At 37.4% G+C, this 24,200-nt stretch overlaps 1 long non-coding RNA gene across 4 annotated transcripts in view; it reads right to left on the reverse strand.

The window, feature by feature from the left end:
- Positions 1 to 2,933: 2,933 nt before the first annotated feature.
- LOC113654232 overlaps positions 2,934 to 24,200 on the reverse strand; it is a 56,174-nt gene continuing 34,907 nt past the window's right edge. For 3 of the 4 annotated variants that reach the window (XR_007140735.1, XR_003443318.2, XR_003443320.2), the window contains exons 5-9: positions 21,029 to 21,209; positions 17,296 to 17,349; positions 16,216 to 16,347; positions 14,940 to 14,991; positions 2,934 to 3,933 (exon numbers count right to left, since the gene is read on the reverse strand). This is a non-coding gene — a long non-coding RNA (uncharacterized LOC113654232). The remainder of the gene's footprint in view (positions 3,934 to 14,939; positions 14,992 to 16,215; positions 16,348 to 17,295; positions 17,350 to 21,028; positions 21,210 to 24,200) is intronic. The other variant, XR_007140734.1, reaches the window with a different exon arrangement.

Raw genomic sequence — 24,200 nt, forward strand, 5'->3', positions numbered from 1 at the left:
TCCTATGTGAGTGTGAGTGTGAGGGACCGAGTTTGTGTCCCTCCCATTGTGTGTGTGTGTACTGTGCCCACACGGAGGGGTTACATCACTCTGAGAGGAGAGGACAGACAGAGGAGAAAGAGAGGAGGGGGTGGAAGCAGCTGCCAAACAGTTTGCGACTCCACCCAGCTCCACTACACTAAAAACAGAATAGCACCACCTATTGGCTGCGTACTATGAAAAGCAGTAATAAGTGAGGACAGGAAAAGTTTTGTTGTATTAAATCCTCTTAACAACTATGACAATGACGTGGGATTTGAATGATGTGAAAAACAATAAGTTGTCAATTCTCCTCAGACATCTTTAACTTAAAGGTTATTCAGCGCATAAGTGTGTACATATGCCATATTTTAACAGAGTTATTGCAGCATCCAGTCTGTGTGGAATAGCAGGCTGGTAAAAAACTGCTAGTATAAATAGTACAAGGGGTTAAAAGGTGGTGGAAAGGAGAAGGAGGAAGCTCTGGTGAGGTTGAAGGTCAAATGATGAGCGAATACAAAGCCATTACAAAGAAACCACTTAGCTGGGGTCTGTTTGTGTAGGCAGTGCCAGGGTCAAGCGCAGAGAGTGACTCACTCATACACACATGCACACAAATACACACACCCACACACAAAGACAGTGCCACAGAGACACACTCAAAGACCACTTCTCACTGACACACACACACACACACACACAAACACACACATAAAAAAAAGGAATATGCATGTGAGTTCAGCAAACCTCTCCAACTGTCAATATCTCTTTGGGCATCATGCATGCATAATGCAAAGAAACACACAGCCCGTCTATCTCCTTCAGGCACGTACAGCAGTTACTGCAATATACACCCACATATGAAAATCACCGGAATCCACATGTCTGTTTTCTCCAAAAGTCATGAAGTAATAACCATTTGCTTTGGGATGTGGGCTGACCAAGAGCTGTTATCAAAACAGTATCACTGTGCATCCATTTGCATAATAGCAGGTTCACGAGCTTCTGGTTTCTGCAGTAAATGAAAAGTGATTGACAGAGAAGCAACACAGAGGAGGCAGTGTGGAGGAGGGAGCCCTCATCATACTTACTCAGCATCAACCCTAGAACTTCATGTATATTAGCACATAGCAGCAATATGACAGGTCACAGAGGGCACTTGACTTTTACTATAGATGCACACTTAATATTACAGGAATGCAAATCAATGTAGCTTAATAAAAAGACATTCTGTCAAAGCAGCAAAATGTCACATGATCATAAGTCGGAAAATGAGGCGTAGATGTCATCACGGTCTGTTGCGCTGTAAATATAATTATACTGTGTTAACTTCTCCCTTTCTCTCAGTGTGCCTGGTCATCACTAATAGCTGTCTCTAGAGGAACCACTGACTAATCGCTAAGTAATCAACAATGTTGTCAGATTGGTCTCCTGCCGCTTCCATGGCAATGTGTCAGACACAACAGGCTACCGAGAGTTTTTGGCTCAGGTTCCAAAAGCCTGTTTCCACTGCACCCAGAAGCCTTTGAAATCACAAAACCATGAGGCTTTGGATCCAAGCCCATGACTGTGCAGTTAATCCGCTAAATAAGGGACCCCATGCCAGGGGCCAGGGACTAAACATGGAGCCACATGGCACTGTGGTATAATGCACACACTGAATTCACCCAACTGAAGACACAGAAAGAGAGATAATGCCTTTGCATGTATGTAAAGAGATTACGTACACAGACGGACAGTGCAAGGATCATGTTCAAATGATTTAAACTCAAACCATGGCCTGAACTGCATTTAAAGATTTTTAATCTATCCAGGGATTTTCAACTCAGTACTTATTCACTGAGTGATCTCATTCTAGGCTTATTTCATTATTTTACATGAACCTATAAATAAGGCACAAATAAGCGTAGGACTTCATTTCGCTGATTCTTTCATACTACAAGTCCGGCATCATTTGAAGCGGTCACTGCTTCCAAAGCAAGCTGATCTAGCTCACAAAGGGCTTGATCATTATCTGGTGAGTTGTATCGGTTATTGTTGGAGCCAGAGCTGCCAGACAGTGCACATTCAGTACTGGAGTACCAGGTGAGTCTCATAAAAAGCGACAGTGTGCCTCAGACATATTAGATGTGTTACAACATCGAGACCATACACACCTCACATTATGGATATAACTGAATACAGATACACAATCCTAAATGAACAAAACGAAGCTTTTCTTCTGCCAGATTCAGGGATTAGGATTCCACAATATGAAACAAAAGAGTTTTTACTTTTATGTTGAGCTTTAAAGAGCAACTTGCTGAAACTTTTATGGAGGATTGAAAAGTTTCAACAAAAACCCATCCAGATATAATTTTCTTCTTTTCCCCCATCAGACTAAGTTAATAAGACAACACTCCTTTCCTGAGCACTAATATACAACCATAATTGAATAAAAAAAAAACAAAAAAAAAAAACAAATGTTGCCCCATATTTTGCATTGAGAAAAGAAATTTGCTTTGGTTCATTAAGAGCTGCATATCTCTGTGGTGATCTTGTCATATATTTAGTCAGAATAGAAGTCTATAATGATTTATAAGTCATTAGACATGTTTCTTTGGATGTAATTTAATGAACGTTCAAATCTCATTAAAGTGCTGATAAGCAAACCTTTCTGATCTTTATGAAATGTACTGTACCAAATTCAAAAATATTTTAAGACGACTTGTATGGTCAACCAAAATAAGTTTCTTGATTTGGAGAAGACACTGTTGTTGTAAAATACATTATTTTAGTTTGTTTGCTTGTCGAGTCACGATGGACAGATAATACAAAGCTTTCCAGAAAGGTCCACTGGGCATCTGGTTTAGGAGTAAAATATTTTTGCTGCAAATTGCTATTTTTTGTTATCATTTGTGAATGAAAATGATGAATTCTTTCCAACAGTGTTTATTTGAATGTTTTTCCAGTGTTTCTTGTTCTAGTCTTAGGGTTAGCATGGAAATCCCTTTTGGTACAGTCCCCACCCACCTCTGGTTTAAATTTGAATACAAAAACAGAAAATGGGATTGTATTACATCCCAAATACACACCATTCTGAACATTTACAGTACTTGGTGATGGGATCATACATACATACATACATACATACATACATACATACATACATACATACATACATACATACATACATATATACAAAAAGCAGTGCGAGACCTGCTTCATTCATTTCATACTTCTCCAAACCTTACTATAATTTTAGAGTAAATGTACAAGTGGCAAGTAAGTTTTAGTGTTTTTCTTTTACTAGTGTGTACGTTAACATTTGGACGTTTTGTAGTTTTATTGAGATGGATAAAATGAATTAAAAATTGAAATCTATTATAGTTTGTATGTGGTATAGGGAATACACACATACTGGTATACATTGCACAGTAGTTCGATAACCCACCCCTTTCCACCACAAGCACACAAACACACACATAAAGAAGTACACAATTTTCACACAGATCCAAATGCAGCAGCAGTTTGGTGGTGTGTGAGGCTTTAATTGTGTGTGTAATTGCAGTGCGTAGACCCATCACAGGGGCACAGAAAGAGTGTCATTCTGCTTTAAGAGTCAGCTAAGTGCCTCATCCACTAAAAGCATTTTTAATGTCTATGTGCAAGTGCGATGTGATGCACCTGTTTTTTTTTTTTCCTCCACGGTCCCTATCACAAACTTGTACATGTGCTGGTGGAACAAGAACCATTCATGTGTGATGTAAAATAGTATGTTAGTTGTGCGGGTTCTATTTTGACAGATAAGAGAGTAATGGATCAGTGTCACATTGCTGAACTGTGGCTCTGTTGCTCCACGATGCTTCTCCTGTCACCTCCAGAGCGTTTTTCACCTCTGTCTTTTCCTAGATAGCCACTCTCTGTTGCTTGGTCCTGTTGAAGCAGAATAAATGTTACAGAGACAAGGCAATTAGGAGCTCAGTTCAAGCTCCATTAACTTCATCTAGTGCTGATGCTTTAATGCTCTGCTCATTATGTTTTACTGCAGTAGAACCATCAGGTCACACTCCACAGTTATATTTCCATCTGAAACCAGGTATAAGTCATTGGCCTGCTTAGATTCCCTACACTCCTGCTATGAAATATCTTAGATTCTTGGCAGTGATATTCTTGATCAAATATTCAAGAAATGAGGTGCTTCTTGATTTTAAGGACTTCAGACTAATACTGTAATTTGTGAATGGGCTTTTACATGCTACTACATCACAGAAATTAAGGAACAAATACCACATAAGAATTAATATTAGCAATAATCCCAACTGAATGAAGCTGAAATGGCATACATGCATTAATGGTAATATCCTATTCATAGATTACAACACACAGTGAATGACTCAAAAATGTTAAAATACAGCTTCCTCTACATTAATTAACAGTTAAGAGAACACATAGGTGAGTTTGTAACTGCAAGTTCTGTGTACGTTAAAGTTCTTCATATAGCAAGAATATTTCATGACAATGCTATGCATCTAAACAAATTTCCGACTTCATGGTTAATATCTAAACAAGTTGAAGAGAGCTGGTGTTCTGACTGCCTTCTGAACTCTGGGTATTTGCTTATTGCGGAGCAGACATTAGGAAACAACACTCACTGAGAATGAAATTGTAGCAGTCGACACTTGGATTTGACCCAGGGTGTTTAGCAGGTAACTGCCCACTTATCATTACACAGGGGCTGAAGGGGAAAGTAAAACAGAGTGTCAGCAACTCTTCAAAGTCCTTGAAAGTTGGTGAAGCACTCTGAGTGGGAGACAGCAGACAATGACAGCTCTCATGCCAGGAGTGATGCTCAGTCTGGGTCAAGACTTTAGTAGAGAGTCAAATAACATTTGTACTGTATTTACTTTTGTGTTTGTAAGTGTGTCAATTGCGTGCATGCGTGCACATACATGTGAGAGCGGGTCAAGCGTATTTCACACAATGACTCAGTAAATTCAGTTTGTATCCCTAACTTTGATTTAAATGTCCCATTTAGAAAAAGCGTACAGAGTGCATGCTAGCCTTTAAACCCATTCACCACTCCATGATTAAACGTGTGTTAGAGCTTGTAGCTCTAGTGCATCAGAGTATGGTGTAATATATACACATATGTATATACCATTCACACGTCCATTAACATACAATTAAGTATAACAGTGTGGAGGAAGCAAGCTTCGAACAATTTAGGGGCGATACATGAATTCATTTAAGAAAAAAAAACAGGTTATCCTCTAACTTCATATCCAAAGCTAGCTACCTTCAGGGCTGCCATGAAAAATTGTGTTTAAAGAAAAGAAAAGAAGGATGAGAACCCACAGAACTGCAGGACAAAAGAGAATTATGCACGTTTTTAAGACGCTGATACCCGCCTTAGACAGGTGCTGGTGGAGGGGGGGGACTAGGGAAAGAAAAGAGAACAAAATAGAGAGACAGACAGAGAAAGAGCATGTGAGAGAACTGCTGATCCAGTGCAGCCATAGAGCTGGAGGGGGCAGGTGGTTGCTATGGAAATGCCACTGGGTTTGCCCAAGGGCGATAAGTCTGCATGAATCAGAGGAAGGTTAAGGAGAGAAGAAAGAGAAAGAAAATGAAAAAAGGAAGTAGAGAGAGAAAGGAAAAGAAGAACCAATGAATGACAGCCTCAATCTGCCAGCCAAGGTTTCTAATACGCACTTTCTTAAATCGCCCTCAAATTACAAAATATGCCTTAATATATTTTTTCTGGATTCTGTTTTTAAATATACAGTAAATGCATGTTTAACAAAATTCTAATAAGCAAGAAACAAAGGATTTCCTTTTCCAACCCAGTGAAAGCCCTTTGAGCTAAAATAGACAGGAGATCAGGGTGTACCGATATAATTTTTTATTAATAACAGATGTAGCTGTTTTAGTGCAAAGTACATGTTTACACTAAACAATGGGAGGATGTCAAATATGACCTAAATTAACTGAAGCGATGTGAAATCTTAAATGGATCTTCTTTGGGACTTGGAGATCGTTGAAACGGTGTCAGCGACATAACAGAGATGATGCAGTATCTCTGGTGTTGCATTCTTTCCAGCTATCAGCAATGGTGGACTAAATGTACATTGAGTACACACAAAACCATGGCCAGGTGGTTTCTGACAGCCAAGTTGGAATGAAGAGCAAGGGATGCAAGGAGAAAAAACAGAGATGGATTGAATCTCAAGCGGTTCGCTCAGTGGATGAAAGTGTAATTTATTACAGGCTACTCAAGGGAGACTGAATATTCTTCCCCGGCATTTTTCCCATCGTCTGGTGTCTGTCGAGATGAGGGATGGGGATGTATTAGTGCAAGTCGCACTCTGGGTATTCCTGAAAGACTGCAAAGCATTGCCTTGTAAGAGCAGCTCTAACTTATGCTGAGGTCACATGGGTCAAAATCGTTTCTAAAGTCTGCTGAAATATCTATCAATTTACTCATCTTTCACATCAGTGTTGTAGATGAATGATTTTTCATCTGTCTCATACACAACAATGTCTTCATTGTTGTAAAGCCCTGGAGTAGAAATTTTTTAGGGGATTTGTTGCTGTCGACATTTAAAGTATCAGGCCTTTTCTTAGGGACAAGATTTTTAAGATTCAAGATTCAAGAATTTATTTGTCACAAAAATAGTTATATACAGATTTTAATGTGTAGTGAAACAAAAACCCAGCCCTCCTTAGACTGTACATAAAAATAAACTATATATATATATATATATATATATATATATATATATATATATATATATATATATATATATATATATATATAAACTAAATGAAATTAGATCTGCAATTATTTTACATGCAATAACAGTGTGAAAAGGATGTGCAGTTGCGTTAGATGTAATAACAGTCAATGGAGTGTACAGAGTAAGAGATTGATTGTCTTTTTTGTCATAAATATATAGAAAGTACATTTTCTCAATGTACTAAATACCTTTTATCAACGTATCAGTTCAATTCTTGAGAAATATTTGAATGTCCTGAATTATTTTTCACAGCCAGAACCAGATGGCACATAGCACCTATGAACACTAAGAAATATTCATCAAACCAGCTTAAAGACCTTCCCAGCCATGTCTGCTAATATCTGCAGGCATCTGAGATATAAGTGCCTCAGCAAACAATTCATCTCCAGCCTCAGTCTAGCACTGGCTTCCCAAAGCTGGTGGAATGACCTCCACCATGGGAGTTCTCATTTAACCACAGTGTTTCAGAGAAAATCATCAATAAACAGCGATGAGGCTCCCGCTAGACAAACCAGCGCTGATGGATGAGAGTCTGCACTTAATTGCTCGGCAAATTAAAAGCTCACCATACTGACAAGGAAGTGAGGTGGCGATATTTAAAAACTCATTAAGCATGGATGTTTCATTAGGTAAGAGTCAAGGAGAGGCAGCAAATCAGAAAGATAAAGAACTTCAGGAAGCATTTGGTCCAGAAAGACTGACGATATGTTAGCAGATTGCCCTCATACAGTAGGTACCGGCTGTGCTCAGTCTCACAAAGGTAATCATTATTTCTTTCACACTATAAACTACTCCTGCTTCAGGTTTATATACCAGCAGTACATATACCAGCTCTGGTTTCCAACAGCATAACTGTTCTACTTTTACTACCTAGACAGATTTTCCACATAAATCAGCTGAAACCCATTGATCCAATACTAAAATCCACATAGCTGAGTTACTACAAGCCATTTTTTGTTGCCAGATTATTAGAATCACCAAAGGCATGATAATGCTAGGCTTTAATATAATGTACGTCATGTGTTCATGTGCTCTTACAAAAAATCACCTACATTTCACATGTAATTTAGAATAATATTTGATCACATATGAAAAAAATGTAAAAGTGCATTTCACCATGGTATACCTTGCCATGGCACATGCGAACACAATTCATTATTCATGTGAGAAAAGCACATGTTAAAAACAAAACCACATGCTCAACGTGCAAAAAAGTAACATGAATATAAATTGTGTAGAATGTGACATATGAAATAAAAACACATGCACTGCATGGAAAAAAATTATACCACACCTGAAAATGTGTGAACCATAAACACCACATGTGTAAATTTCACACGGGAAAAACGTGCTCATTCATGTGTGAAGTTTCTGTGCTCCAGCATTACACATATTCATTAAAAAAAACTGAGTTTTAATCAATGAGTTCCCAGTTCAATTTTTACTGTCCACTACTGTAGAGGTTTGGTGTATGTACTCTGTGTCCCTATGGATTTCATCCAAGTTCTACCGTTGGATTCCACCACACAAAAACATGCAGGTAGGTGTATAAGATACTCTAAAATGCCCTACGGTGTGAGTAAGTGTGGGAATGGATGCTCATTGTGCTCGGGATAAGCTCCAGATCTGGAACCCATACCAGGATAAAGTGCTTACGGATGATGGATGAATGAATGATACTGATATATCTAAATGCCAATACCAATCCAGCCATACATCCTTGGGAAAAACCTTTGATTAAAGCATCATTGGTTGCTCTTTGCCAGTTAATACCACTTGTGAGTAGTGTGAAGCTACTTTACACAATAGCTTGCTCGTATAAACATCTGCCAATTAAAAATATTAGGTATCAACACTATTTAAATTAGTTTTTCTGTTTTCAATCAAAGAAATTTTCAGGTTGGCTTTCTTGTCTAAAGTTATATTGTCTAGGATAGAACTGACCAGAGAAGAGAATGAATACGTTCTTGTCCTATACATGGAAAGTAGGGCACAAAATAAACCACTGGCCAAGACACTGCAAAGTACCAGTCCCAGCCTCCACATCCCAACACAGCCTCTCCTGAGACTTCACCAATTAAGACTGCTCCCTGAGCACAGAGAGATCTGCTGACAGGCTGTCATGTAGATTGAGAGACTGAGTCATTACTGGGAAGCTGTGTTCTTGACTGCAGACAGTAGCAAGAGTGGCTTTAATTGGCAGAGCTTTTGTTTGGGAGCCATTGCCGCACCACTTTCTTAAGGTTAGGACTGCGGGGATTTGCTCTTTATGCAAATGGTTCCCCAAATACACTCTCGGGTACAATGAAGACTCAAAAGCCTTCCCTCCTGTCTCCCTCCCGCTTTCATATTCATACCTACACAAAGAATTACAGTAGTGTCTGTAAGTCTATTTGTCCAGACCTCTTAAAATTAGTGCTACTTCACTGTTATTTTCTGACCCGTGGCAAATGAAAGCTATTTACACTATAGGCTAAAATACTGACATCAATTACTTTAACAGACTCTCATACAGAGTGCAAAATGATAGTACAATTAGAGTCGAAAATATTATTATATCAAATCAGGTTAACGTTTAACATTTACATTATATTACAAGCTATCTGAGTGTCTGCATTGCCGCAGAACTGAATCAAGCTCTTTGTGTTCACTCCTGAAGGCACCGGACCATGCTGTATGGCCAGTGTCTCAGAAACAGTTACACATATGAAAAGAGGAATGTGCTTGCCTTTTGTTCCTCCAGATTGGTTGTGCAATATGATCCAAACAGATTGAGTATGTTGGAAGTGATTTAAATGTGAAAAAAATATGGAAAATTGAGAAAGATTATCTAAACACAAATTATTATACAGAAATGCACGATGCAGGGTTTCACAGGACAGAGGTGTCTTTGATCATTTCTACAATGTTATTTTGGGGTTTTTTTTATTCTTTTCATTTAGAGGATCATATGAATTCTGCTGAAGACACAAATACGTATTATCCGCTTTCTCAGCATGATGGGGGAATCAGTGCTATCAAAATTCCAATATCAACATTTGTTTTAGCTCCATATAAAAGAGAGCGGAAGGAAATAAGGGAAATATTGTATATTCTTTCGTTTCCACATGAGGCTAACTTTCCCCCATGAGCAGCTGTAGACTACCTCACAGCAATATTTGCTTTAGATCTATCCACAGTAAGCACCAGCAGTGTGCTTGTCAGGCCTTTGAACACTCTGGTGCAAAATCTCTCTGATCATATGGAGAGTCATGAAGTAGTGCAGTCATGTCTCCCAGCAAGTGAATACAACGGAAGAACTACTGACTGCCTCTAAACTGAAGGGCAGCTACAAACACATCCCAATGACAGACTGCACACACTGCAATTACTGAGCGCTAGTCACCTGCTCTAACCGGCCTAGTGTTTGACTGCATAAGATTTTCACACAAACAACCTGCAAGGATCTGTTATCCTAGCTAACGAAAATGCCAAGTATTGACCTGCATGCAAATAGGACAGAGGAAAGAGGAGACATTTTCATTTCCTCACAAAACATTTTCATCTTGTAGAACAGAAGACATGCTGCTTTAGGGAAGAGGGACTGCTAAAATGATGTTTAAAAAAGCAGACACGAGTTGGTCAAAAGGTCTACCGTATCTGCACAAAACAGACCAGACACTGCGGGCAGGAAGAACATTTTAAGAATAACACTTTAAGAATAACACTTTAAGAATAACAATTTAAAAATTGTTTTACAAAGTCAACATCGGGTTTTAGATGTAGAGGCTGTAAAGGAAACTGCACACCTTCTGTTATGATTCATGGAATTATTGAAGAATTATTAACTCATCATTTTTCATCATTCTATTTGTCCAGAAAAGAAGTTCTACTGAAAAGAAGAAAAAATAGAAAGAATTTAAGAAACTCTGCACATATATTACTGAAATTAAACAGAGATGCAGAAAAGATCTGACAGAGAGTTGGATTTTTCCTTGTCTTGATTTTCTAGTAATTTGCCCCATTTATTATGTTCTTGACTGAAAGTAATGACTACCAGTTTAGAATACACTATATCAGACTTTCACGTCCTTCACACGAGTTTCATTTAAATGCTCTGACACAAGTATTTACCTCAGCAGAGTATCTGTCACAAGCAAGCAGCAAGCCAAAGGTTGAAATGTTCCGAATATTATCAAATGCTCTTAATACTCCAAAAAATTAAAGCTATCACAGCTTTTTTGTTTGTTTGCAGCTAGTCACAACCGATATATAGAGTTCTATACTTGTGGAGCCTTGAGTCATCTTTACAATGTAATTAAAGGAAAAATAAAAAATAAAAGGACACCAACAACAGGCACTGCTTAAACCACATCTGCATTTACACTGCCTCACTATTTAACTCACACTAGATTGGGACTCTTACATAAAAACAGAGAGATGCCCCAAGGGAAACTTGGGCAGGAAATTCCACAGGTGCAGTAGTACACAGTGAGAAGAACACAACTACCTCCCTGTACCCAAAAGGTCTCAGCCTGCCAACTCAAACACTCTCATTCTGGAAGGAAATGACTGGCTGAACAGAAAACTGAAATCAATCTCTTTGGCATAAAGGGACACTCTAAAAATAATTCATTGGAAGTACTTTAACAATGAGGCAAAATATATTACATGGACGTTTTAAGTAATCCCTTTTTATTTGTGCTATTTCCATCTTAAGATCTTAAGTACTAACAACATAATTTACTTGGAAAAGCAAATTAAGTGTAATTTTCAAGTCAGTATTTAAATCCTAATATACTACTCACTGGCAAACATGACACCGCTATAGGTTTTAGGCTTTACCAGCACTTGTTTTTAACTCTCTTGATCAAATTTGCATGCTTTTGGCTAGTTAACCCAATGTGTCATGCTAGAATGATCAATTTTGTTCTGGAATGAAACGTTTCTAAACCCATTTGTCACATTTATGTCAGTAGACACAAGGGGAATAAAGTGCTAATTGCTAGTCAATCCTTTCCAGGATGTGTGAGAATCTGAATATATCTATATGTTATAGATTTTTTAATAACTTTTTGGGAGGTCCAGGTTTCTCACCAGCTGTAGCAGATCCAACTCAATGAATGTAATTTTTTTTATTCAAAAGTAAAGTCCATATTTAGACCCAAGGCTTTTTCTGTCTAGTCTCCCAAGTCTAATGAATACTACACAGCATAGCTTCCTATGAAACACAGTTTAGTACAAAACAGTCTTAAATATCTATATATGCAGCAAGAATGGTTATATATTTAATCATTTAAATACATTGACAACTGTCCATTAGGTCCAGTATAAATGTGAAATCATATATATATATAAAATGTATGTGCATACATTTTACGTTTAATAATGCTGTGGCTCAGTTTTCACACCATACTCATCCACCATTTAGCATGCTCTTTTTTTAATTGTGGTCTCCAGGCACTTCATAAGATCAGAAAAGCAAATCAAAGCTGCTTTCTAAATTGTGAGACAAGAATAAAGCTGCAGGGACACACTGTCCTTTCTCTAGATTTTTGGTTCTGTTTTGTAAATGGTGGCTCATTGTCTGCTAAATAGCTAGAGTAAATTATTATAATATCATTCAATTCCCAGTTCAACACCACAAATCTATTATCTAATCTGATTGTTTATACTGGTCATTGTGGACTTAATGCTTCTCCTTGATGATATTTTAAATGCAGGTGTTGGTTTGTTTTATTTATTAATTAAGACCATTATTTCATTATGTGTTACTGTGATACTGTTACTTTTGGTGTAGTATTGATTATGGTCTGTTTGTTTGTTTGTTTGTGTTTGTTTGTTTGTTTGTTTGTTTTAAATAATGTGCTAAATGATGTCAGCTAAGGAGACATTAATGTAAATGCACTTGTTAAAGTTACAAACGACTTGTTCTTAGCTTCGGACCAAGACTGTATGTCACTATTAGTTCTACTTGACCTTAGTGCTGCATTCGACACTATAGATCACAACATTCTTCTAGATCGCTTACAATATTACACAGGTATTCATGGTCAGGCTTTAAGCTGGTTTAGATCCTACCTGTCTGACCGATACCATTTTGTAGAGTTAAATGGTGAATTCTCCAGTTTACTACCCGTTAATTATGGGGTCCCTCAAGGATCAGTTCTAGGACCTCTGCTTTTCTCTATATACATGCTTCCATTAGGGAACATTATTAGAAGACATGGGATTAGTTTCCATTGTTATGCTGATGACACACAGTTATATATCTCATCAAAACCAGATGAAATAGCCACAGTGTCCAAATTAACTCAGTGCCTTAGAGAGATAAAAGACTGGATGAGCTGCAACTTTCTATTGTTAAACTCCGATAAGACAGAAATACTACTCATAGGTCCAAAAACCAGTGCACATAAACTCTCACAACTTAACTCCCATTTAGAGGGATGTACTGTTACTAGTAGCTCGACAGTGAAAGACCTCGGTGTTATATTAGACAGTAACTTGTCATTTAAAAATCATATCGCCCATACTACCAAAACAGCGTTCTTCCACCTTAGAAACATTGCCAAGCTGAGAAACATCCTGTCTGTATCTGATGCTGAGAAGCTAGTTCATGCCTTCATGACCTCTAGACTGGACTATTGTAATGCATTACTAGGTGGTTGTCCTGCATCTTTAATAAATAGGTTACAGTTAGTCCAAAATGCAGCTGCCAGAGTTCTCACTAGGACAAGAAAGTATGACCATATAACCCCAATTTTATCATCTCTACACTGGCTACCTGTTAAGTATAGAATTGACTACAAACTGCTGCTACTTACGTACAAGGCTCTTAATGGTTTAGCTCCCATGTATCTAACTAGTCTTCTAACACGTTACAATCCTTCACACTCTCTGAGATCACAAAACTCAGGGCTTCTGGTAGTTCCCAGAATATCTAAGTCTACTAAAGGTGGTAGAGCATTTTCTTATTTAGCTCCCAAACTTTGGAATAGTCTTCCTGATAGTGTTCGGGGCGCAGACACACTTTCCCAGTTTAAATGTAGATTAAAAACTCATCTCTTTAGTCAGGCGTACACATAATACATCCCATAATATCATGCACCAGTACATCAGACCAGCACATTTTTATGAACAGCAGATACGTTAATCCCTTTCCACTGCTTCTCTCTTTGTACCCATCCCGAGGCATCCAGACACTGTACCAGCTCCCAACGTCCTCTGTGGGACGAAGCCTTTGGACGTCCACTGAGCCGAGGCCGACTTTAAGAATCCTGAGACATCTCCAGTTATACTCTGTGGTACTCAGGAGATCAGAAGTCCTTGAACCTTACACCAATACCACATTTAACTGACTGTATATTACAATCACACCCCCAGTGTCACCCATATGAGGATGGGTCCCCCCTGAGTCCGGTTCCTCTCAAGGTTTCTTCCTTTACCAATTTAAGGGAGTTTTTCCTTGCCACTGCTGCCTGAGTCATCTCAGACTTGCTCATAGGGGAATAAATACATACACACTGTGAACTATATACATCTAATAATAATCTAGAATTTTTATTCTGTTAATTCTTATTTCTTTTATTATTCATTAATTCCTTTATCATTAATTATGTTTACCTTCTGCTCTGTGTTTATGTTCTGTAAAGCTGCTTTGAGACAATGTCTATTGTAAAAAGCGCTATACAAATAAACTTGAATTGAATTGAAAATAAACTTGAAAATGTTTCGTACCAAACTGGTAGTAAGCAGATGGATAAATTCTTATCAATTTACACAGCATGCTTTTTGGGGTTAAGAGAACTTGCTTTTAAATCTTTCTCCACATTTTTAAAATGATTGTAACATTATTTATTCATATCTAGACAAATTTTATTAGTCATCAGTTAGTTGTCCTGTATGATGGAGTCAGTTTAGTTATTTCATAGGCTGATAAATTTCACAGTAGTGTAAGGTAACTAGGTAACTACTACCATCATCAGCTGCTAGCTTAAAAAAAACTATGAATGAATAATAACAGCATGTAAATAGTAATTGTGTACACATATTATATGATAGGATAGTATGCTACTGTCACAAAAAAACAAAAAGGAGAAAAAAGAGAAAATTAAACAAATAAACTGCTTGCTTTTAGCATAATTCACATAGCTCACTTACTGTAAGTTTTCACTGCATGGACAGCATGATCCAGACATAATTTTCGCCAAATCTACCAAAACAGTACATTATTTATAGGTTAGAATTGATTTTCTATAGCATAATTATTTATATTATATTATAGAAGGCAGATCTCTTTAAATGATTGAAAGTATCTACTAGATGATGTGTACAAATGATCTATTATCAAGTTATAACAATTATACCTTTTAGGGTTAAACTTACACTTAATGTTTTCTTTAGAGAAAATTAATTACTTGATTAATTACATTTTACTTGATTAACTTAATTCAAGTAATATATGATTACAAATTATACACAACTTTATTAGAAGTATATACAACATAATAGTTTTTATAAATATTTCTTCAAGTATTTTTATGTGTAATATGTCAAGCAAGGCCCAGTAGTATATCATACTAGTTCACAGCATTACGCTGGAGAACTAAGTAAACGTGTGTTGGGAGTAGTCATTTCCTTAATAGAGTGCCTAGAGCCCAATTCAAAGCTCCTGCCAGAAAGAAGCTTTAAAAATACAAACCCACAAGCCTTTTAGTATTTCCAAAATTCTGACAATTCAATAAACAATTGAAGATAATCTAAAATGTGATAATGAAAATATGATACGCCCTCGGAGGCAAATCCAAATCCTCTCTCAAATCACCTTAGACAATGGCACAATACGAATGCCTCAGGTATCCAAGCAGCACCATGTTTTATCATAACAATGTATGTTCTCTATCAAAGGTGTTAAACGAGAGAAAGCAGCACACAAAAATCAATTATATCTTAATTATATATCTTGTATCATATCTAAGCTGATTCCATTATAAAAACTTACCATACAGCACGATTTTTTTACAAGTCAGAGAAGAAAAATAGGAAGAAAAGACCAACAGCTGTGTTCAGTGCAAAACATGTGACATGTAGACTCTACACTTCATAATAAATGTCCTGAACAGAAATGACATGTTGATTAAGTTGCATTTATAGCCAATAGGTTATCTGTACCTGCTCTGATTCATTTGTCTTATCAATAATCAAAAATAAGTACATCCATATACTGTACAAGAACGTTTGTACATAAAAATGTGTACAAAGAATACCAATGAAGGGATAAAATTGATAAATTCATAATAACATAATTACATGCATGGATTCAAACCTGTGATGCTATCTAAAGTATGATAGTCACCAAAATAAAATTGAGGTGAGTTAGTTACTTATTAAGGCTATTACTTGGGGTAAAGTAGAATAATAGGGCTAATACAAGTACCTGTGTGAAGAATTGGGTTCCTCTTCTGCCATTCGGTTCCTGTCATCCCATAAAATGTCCAACTTAAACATCCGGTATGCATCATCAGAGGCCCAAAGAAAATATCTCCCAATCACTGGTGTTATTTCATTTCTTTATTTAAAAAAAAAATAATAATAATAATAAAATAAAACTCCCTAAGCAACACTGAATAATCATAATGAGATTTAAAAAAGAAGGTGATTTCAAGACAAACTTAATTTAAGACAAAAACAAAACAAAAAAAACACAGCACTTTGATAATAAATCAGGCAAAATGGATGGTATTAGAACTGGCAGGAAGGAATACAGTTATCAAGATTATAAAGTGGTTATTAGTGGGAGGAAGCAGCTGTGAAGAAAATGACAAAAAGGAGAGTGCAGGTTAGAAATTCATTTAATGAATGTTCGATGAAACCGATCACATGCAAAATGTTTAAAATTGCGAACAAGTGAGAATATTTAAATGAATTGTTCTACTATTTTATATGAACTTGTAAATGGAATACCATACAGGTGTTGCATGACAGTGCCATATGTAGTGCAGGAAACATGGTGACATTGTGAAAGGAAAAGCTATATTAACATTGCAGGTTAGATACAGTAACATGGCCTTAATTCCGATGTGGAATGTGTATGGGTGTTTTATAGCTAAGAAATGAAAGTGGAAAGCAGGATGATACCGGAGACTGAGAGACAGACGAGTGTCTGTACTGAGGACTTCGTCATGGATGGAGAGAAATAGAAACAGGAAGAAGAAATATCTAAGTCCTTTCAGTGAGTGTTAGGTGACATGGTAGTGTATGAAGAGTGGTGACTTTTGGCTGAAATATAGGGAGGCTGAGAAATTATTTTGGAGCAGTGGAAAGAAAAATTAAACAGATCAGCAGAATGAGAGTGCGAAAAGCAGTGAAGAGTGTAGAGTATGAGGACAGGAACAACACAATGGAGTTATGGAGTAATGGAGTTAACAAAACAACATTGGGCATCAGCTAAACAAACAAATAAACAAACAAATAAACAAACAAATAAATAAACAAACAAATAAATAAAAACAATTACCTTAATGTGTAGAAATGGAAGCCATTTGTAAGTTTAAAGGTTGAAGCCTGAAAGCTGTAGGAGAACATATATTTAGAAATTTTGCATAATACAAAATGTAGAAGAAGTGTGGTTTGAAAAATTAGGGTCTCTGTCTCTGTCTCCCTCTCTGTCTCTCTCTTTCTCTCTCTGTCTCTCTCTTTCTCTCTCTGTCTCATACAGTACACACGCACGCAAAATATTACTCATTATTGTAGCTCATTGATGCAATACAGTGGCATACATAGTATCCATCCATATATTATACACATTATGCAGACATGTTCCTTATTTTTCATTTGTTTGAGAGGAGAAGGCAATAGATGGCAGAAAGAATTACTTCCTTTTTCTAGACCATTTGCTATATCGCAGTAAAAATCAGCTATGAAGACATCTGTTATGTAGAATTTAGAGCGCCATGCACGAACATGGATATGTTAAAACATAGCCCGAAAGATTATTTTGTTGTATTAAAAACAGAATTTTTTTACTGTTCATTTAAAATGTTTTATCTGTAAAAACAATTAAAAGATGTTAACACAAAGAAAAAGAAGAAATATGAAGACACTAAGTTCTGCTGAGAAATGAAGGAGTAAGGCATTGTGTTCTTTCCCAGACACACTGTTCCAGGTCAGAAAAATAGATGTAACACTTAATAAACAAGGTTAGTGTAATGTGGTCCAAGACAGTTAGTAAAACTCATTTGGTGTCCTAAATAAATATTTTTAAAACATTTAAGTCTCAGAATGAGATACCTGGGATAGTGTAGGTGTATTTATTGCAAACAAGAATTCTGTTTAACACAGACCTTGTAGAACCATTTCTTAGCATGCCTAAGGTAAAGGCAATAATTCAGATTTAAACCCTACTGTGCCGTACATGACTCCAGCTATTGCAAATTCACCTAATGTCATTATCACTGAGAGTAAAAAACAGCAGGGTGTGTATGATACCACAGTGTGAGTCTTTGAGTGGTGTTCTTTAGTGAGTGTGTTAAAGTTGTGCAGTAATAATGTGTGGTTAGTAGAACAGAACTGTGCCAGCATGTGCCTTTGTGCATCCAAAGCTGCAGTACAGTCTTGAGACTAAGGAGATATTTGGTAAAGGCTGTTATGGGAAAAAAAAAAACAACGAAATAAAGTGATGTCTGTTTTTCCACTTTTTGGAATGTGTTAAACTATGATAATGCATAAAGAAAATATAACATGACCAATTTAGATGTTTACAAAGTAGTAACGGCGAATGAAAAGATTTCTTCTCAATGACCTGATCTTCAGTGGTGAACACATTGCACATTAAGTACAGCTCAAAGTACACAAACACTACATATACATATGTAGTGTGTTGTAAAAGTGGTACCTCTGCTGTCAATGGTGCTGGCTCTGAGCACTTCACCACTAATTGCCTCTGGTGCTAAATTTAGAGAGCGTGTGTGTGTGTGTGTGTGTGTGTGTGTGTGTGTGTGTGTGTGTGTGTGTGTGTGTGTGTGTGTGTGTGTGAGAGAGAGAGAGAGAGAGAGAGAGAGAGAGAGAGAGAGAGAGAGAGAGAATGAGAGGGGTTGAGTACACACATTTATAAGTGTGGTAAGATTGAAGAGAGGGAAGCTTGGGTAAAATGAGGAGGAGAAAGCAAAAAGACAGAGTGAGCTTTGATCACAAATACAGACTGCAGTAAGAAACCTCCATATTTAGCTGGAAGGCAGTGAGGTATGTTTCCCAGCCATGCTCTCGACCCTCGAGGGACTACCAGAACTATTCCATATGCCACACACGTCAATCAGAGCAGAGCAGCGATGGCCATCTTACTTCAATCCATCATACACTCACAAGCCAAAGATCAGGATTTATTTTGATCATTATGGGTGGTTTTAGAGCTGCAAAGTGTTATCATCACAGCAAAACAATGTGAACATTTAATAATGCTAATCATACAATTTAATGATGTACGATTTGTGTTATATCTGTGTAATCATACTCAATCAAAACAACAGTACCATAGCAGCATGGAGTCCAGGCAGCACCAGTGATTGCACAATGCAAGAGGGTCAAGCTGCTAGAATTGTAGCCATTACTGATCTGTCAATCATATTCAATCATAACAGGACAAGGACAGCCACCATGGATATGTGACCTCTGATCACTTAACTGATTAAAGCCTTGAACATCTGCATAAATTGACAAAGCTGCTGTCAGATAATCTTTAGCATTATTTCATACCGAGAAATATTACAATGAAAAGAGAAGATATACTACTCTGAACTTATTACATTCATTCATTCATTCATTCATTCATTCATTCATTCATTCAAACATTCTCTTTTTAATTTCTTTTCCTAGTGAAAATGTTTTCTGCTTTTGTACAAATCTTATGAAAATGGCTTTATAAAAAAGTAACAGAAATGTCAGCTTTGCGATCATATTACTGAAGACTTGCAGCACCAATCACACACACACACACACACACACACACACACACACACACACACACACACACACACACACACACACACACACACACACACACACACACACTTGAGTGCTATTTGAAGACTTGTAGAAGACAAAGACACACAAACACACGTATGTGTGTGGGTGGGTGAGTCTGTGTGTACTGTATATTCTACAAGTCTTCAAATAGCACACACACATGCACACATTTGAATGCTATTTGAAGACTTGTAGAACACACACACACACACACACACACACACACACACACACACACACACACACACACACACGTGTGTGTGGGTGTGTGAGTCTGTGTCTGTGTGTGTATGCTAAAAGTCTTCAAATAGCACACGTGCACACACACACACACACACACACACACACACACACACACACACACACACACACACACACACACACACACACACACACACACAGATTTGAGTGCTATTTGAAGATTTGAAGAATACACACAAACACACACACACACACACACACACACACACACACACACACACACACACACTGTAGCTATTCAGTAAGCAGTGAAGCATACCTATAATAGGATCTTCACTTTTTACACTTCAAAGAACAAGAGGGACATGACAATTAGCAGTCAGCTCCTCATCAGCTGTCAGAGGGAATATTCACCACCACACACTGCTGAGCTGAAGTCAAACACTTTTGAGCCTGCTGAGGTGTTCACATACGGCTTGTTTTTCCCTTTGACATTCTGCCTGTTTATTTCTGTTATACTGTAAATGTTAATGCATCCCATTCAAATGTGATAATATAATGTAGGGGTTTAAAGTGAAGAAAGAAAGAAACACAGTTAGAAAGGACATAAGAGCAAAAAGGTCAGGAAAGATGCCTTGTTGAAACTATTACATTAATTACTCAATTCAAAGGCACAGTGAACTAATTCCTGTACAGCTAGCAGAACTATCAGAAGCAATAGAGCAACATATTCTGAATACTACAGCCAATTACCCAAATATCATCTAATGATAAGAGTGAGATTAGACCAGATGAGTATTGCACTGTGCAAAACAGATACAGTATATGCACTTTATTCTATTACTTATTATTGGCCAATAATTACAACAATTACAAACATCCAGTAAATGCCACTTGTCTGCTGATTGCAGAAACTTATACAGTTGCTGTATAGTGTAAGTATAGTTTGAGGCTCATGGTGTTTCATGGCTATTTATCAGCAGGCCAGACACAGAGGCAGTCTGAGACTTCTGAGACGTCTCTCTTACCTCTATCAGCATCTCTTTCACTCTTTAAACTCTACATGAAACCCCCTGGGGAGCTGTGGGAAAAGAGCCTTCTCCAGCCTTTTTGTCGTTTTCTTCTCTTCACCAGGCTCCATCCATCCTCCCTCAGGATAAGAACTCTGCTCTTTTGCCCTGCTCTCCAGCCTCCCTCTCCTCACTGCTCCTGCAGACACAATGGCCAAAAAAAAAAAAAAAAACCCAGTGAAGATTTGGTCTATGGCTGCAACCAGTGCTCAGGTTCCTTAGATACAACAGGACAGACTAGGAGAAAGCCAGTGGGTGTAGCTAGCTGTGTGTAGACAGAAAGAGTGAATCAGACTGCACTGTCAAATGCTGCTGTACTTTAACAATGCTGTTTCCTTGAGATGAGACCAAATAAATGTTATATCATATTCAGCGATTCTATTACAGTATCAGTCAGGTCTCAGGAGTAACTGATGCACAGTATTGTTCCTGTAAACACTTTCTTCATCGTCTGCCAACAGTGTAAACAATATTTGTAGAAGCTGTCAGGTTTAAAAATACACACACACTAATACTCATATATATAATAAATCGTAAGCTTAGATCAAAGGTCTACAGTCATAAATCAAGCTGAGGGAAAAACTAACAATTATAATGAACTATAACAGAAGTGACAGGTTGTGGTTGTCACTGGTGTCCTGAAGTGTTCCCTCTCCCTATTCACTCTCCCAGCACTGTAAATGTCATCACTTTTTCCCCTCCATCTGAGGCAAGCCTCTACGGCCCTTCTCGTTTATCTCTCCCTCCATCATCTCTACCTTCACAAAAGACCTTTTATTTCTCCATTGTATTCCCTCCCTCGGCACACGGTGCATGATTGCACGGGTAGGCAGCCATCGCTTTTACCGTAGAGAGAAGGAGGAGTTCAAAGCCTCTTTGGATCCATCTCAATGGAAGAACGGGTTAGAATTGCTTCATTACTCTTCGGATTTATTCCAATAAACTAGAAGCCACAGCATTCAGACCACTTCAGGGTTAAGCACTTTTTACAGTAAAACAACATGCAGTATGCTAGCATGTAGTTTGACTATATACGCATATACAGGTATAAGAACATCAAATTCAGGCCTTCGTATTTTCTATCACTTTTATTCACCTACTTCTACACTTCAAAATACTTCAAAATAGTTATTTCCTTTTCCCTCTTCTTCAGTTATATATTATCCTGCTACTGAACTGAGGTCTTCACCTGACTATGAATAAACTGAAAGGTGAGATGCATAATTAGAAGAGAAAAAAATCTTGCACTTCATAAATGGCTTAAACAATAAATAACAATAAATTGAAACTGCTGAAATATATTATGCATAAATGATTATTATACTATGCAGAGATCTTCTGTAGGCTGTTTAATGAAGAGGTTTTATATACATCCATATTTAAGCTGTAATATTTAAATGCATTGCAATACAGTTAAATTAAGAATGTTTAAATTTCATAATTTTAGATTTACATCTGTAATATTTTACTACACAATCCTAATAAAACCATTTTTCTATGCATGATGTTTTAAAAAAAACTGGTGTTGATCCATTCAAACACACATTAATGACTATGGCTAGTGTTTATAAGAGTAGTTGTTAAGGCCTAACTGAGTTGTGTGTGACATTTTGTGTATAAACTTGTTTACATGGAGAACAGTTGGGAAGTTCTTGCTCACTGTATCCTCAGTCCGTGGTGATATGCATAGGGTTGGCAGGCCGACCTTGGGAGGATCAGCACAAGCAAACAGGGAGAGCAGCTCTTTGATATTCACAATCAAAGACCTCCCATGTCTACCGATGAGAGGAAGGTTACTTTTGTAGTTGTTGTTGTTTTCTCTAATACACAATACAAAGGCTGCTGACCATGACTTTCATGCTGGCGTTCTGTTTGTGAAGGTCGGCGAGAGAGGTTTTAATTACCTGGTAAAAGAGCAGTACGGCACAACGGGCTTTTATACAAGGGAAATGGGTCAGTATTGAAGTTCAAACATGCAGCCTGTGCTACACAAACTGCAAAAAACACACACCCACATGCATAGAGCGAAAAAAAAACATGCACAAAATTACACACCTAAACATGCTAATATTCAAAGGGTTTAATTGAGTACCAAATACAACAGGGACTATGTATGAATATACGCATGTTGGTGAGGGATCAGAATATAAACTTAAATTTCACTCAGAACAAAAGGAACAAATGGGTTTCTCAAATAGAATAAATGAAGTTTGAGAACTGCACAAAGTACAATAAATTCAGTTGCAAAACTTTTCAGTTCTAAAATATGAGTAGTGGAAAAAGGACTCCGTTAACACAGCGCAAATGCAACCAAATTGGTAAATTTTAAACCATTTCATTATTATTAGAGTAAGAAAGTATGAAAAGACTGAAAAAATGTTTTGTGGCAGAAGACTTGTTGAAGCCATTTGGACTTCATAAAAGAGTGAAACCTCTCTCTTCTACACACACACACACACACACACACACACACACACACACACACACACACACACACACACACACACACACACACACACACACAAACACACACACACACAGAAAGAGCAGAGGAAAGCTAATAAGCCTCTATCTCAAGATCAGATTAAGTACATTGGTTCAGTGCACACTAATTGTAATAGTTCAGTGGAGAAGAAGTTTCTGATCTTGTTTTTGGTTTATGATATATGTACAGGCTACTTCTGTTTATTGGGGGGAAAATTCCATTCACAAATGTTTTTTCTTTTCTTTTTTTTTTTCGATTGACTGGAACAGGATTAAACCCAGCAGCACTCCTACCTTGTGTGACTGCACCGAGCACTCCTGTATTCTAATGTCGCTCCTAATCGGCGTGCAGGCAATTTCCTGAAAGTGCAATCACATGGTTCAGTGTGCACATCTTAATGTGACACTCCAACAGTGAACTAGAGCTCAGACTATCACACCTCTGAGACTATTAGAGTATCTAAGTATTAGGTAGAAAAAGACACAAGTAGATTCTTGCACTGGAAATTCACACACCCACATCAACATCCATATCCATATCCACACACACACACACACACGCACAACAAGTACATACAGTACAGTATATGCAGTGTTCTGCTCATCGGTGCTTCCCCTCAGATTGGTAGTATATATATATATATAT

The sequence above is a fragment of the Tachysurus fulvidraco genome, chromosome 6 (genome assembly GCF_022655615.1).
Source record: "Tachysurus fulvidraco isolate hzauxx_2018 chromosome 6, HZAU_PFXX_2.0, whole genome shotgun sequence".
Lineage (NCBI taxonomy): Eukaryota > Metazoa > Chordata > Actinopteri > Siluriformes > Bagridae > Tachysurus > Tachysurus fulvidraco.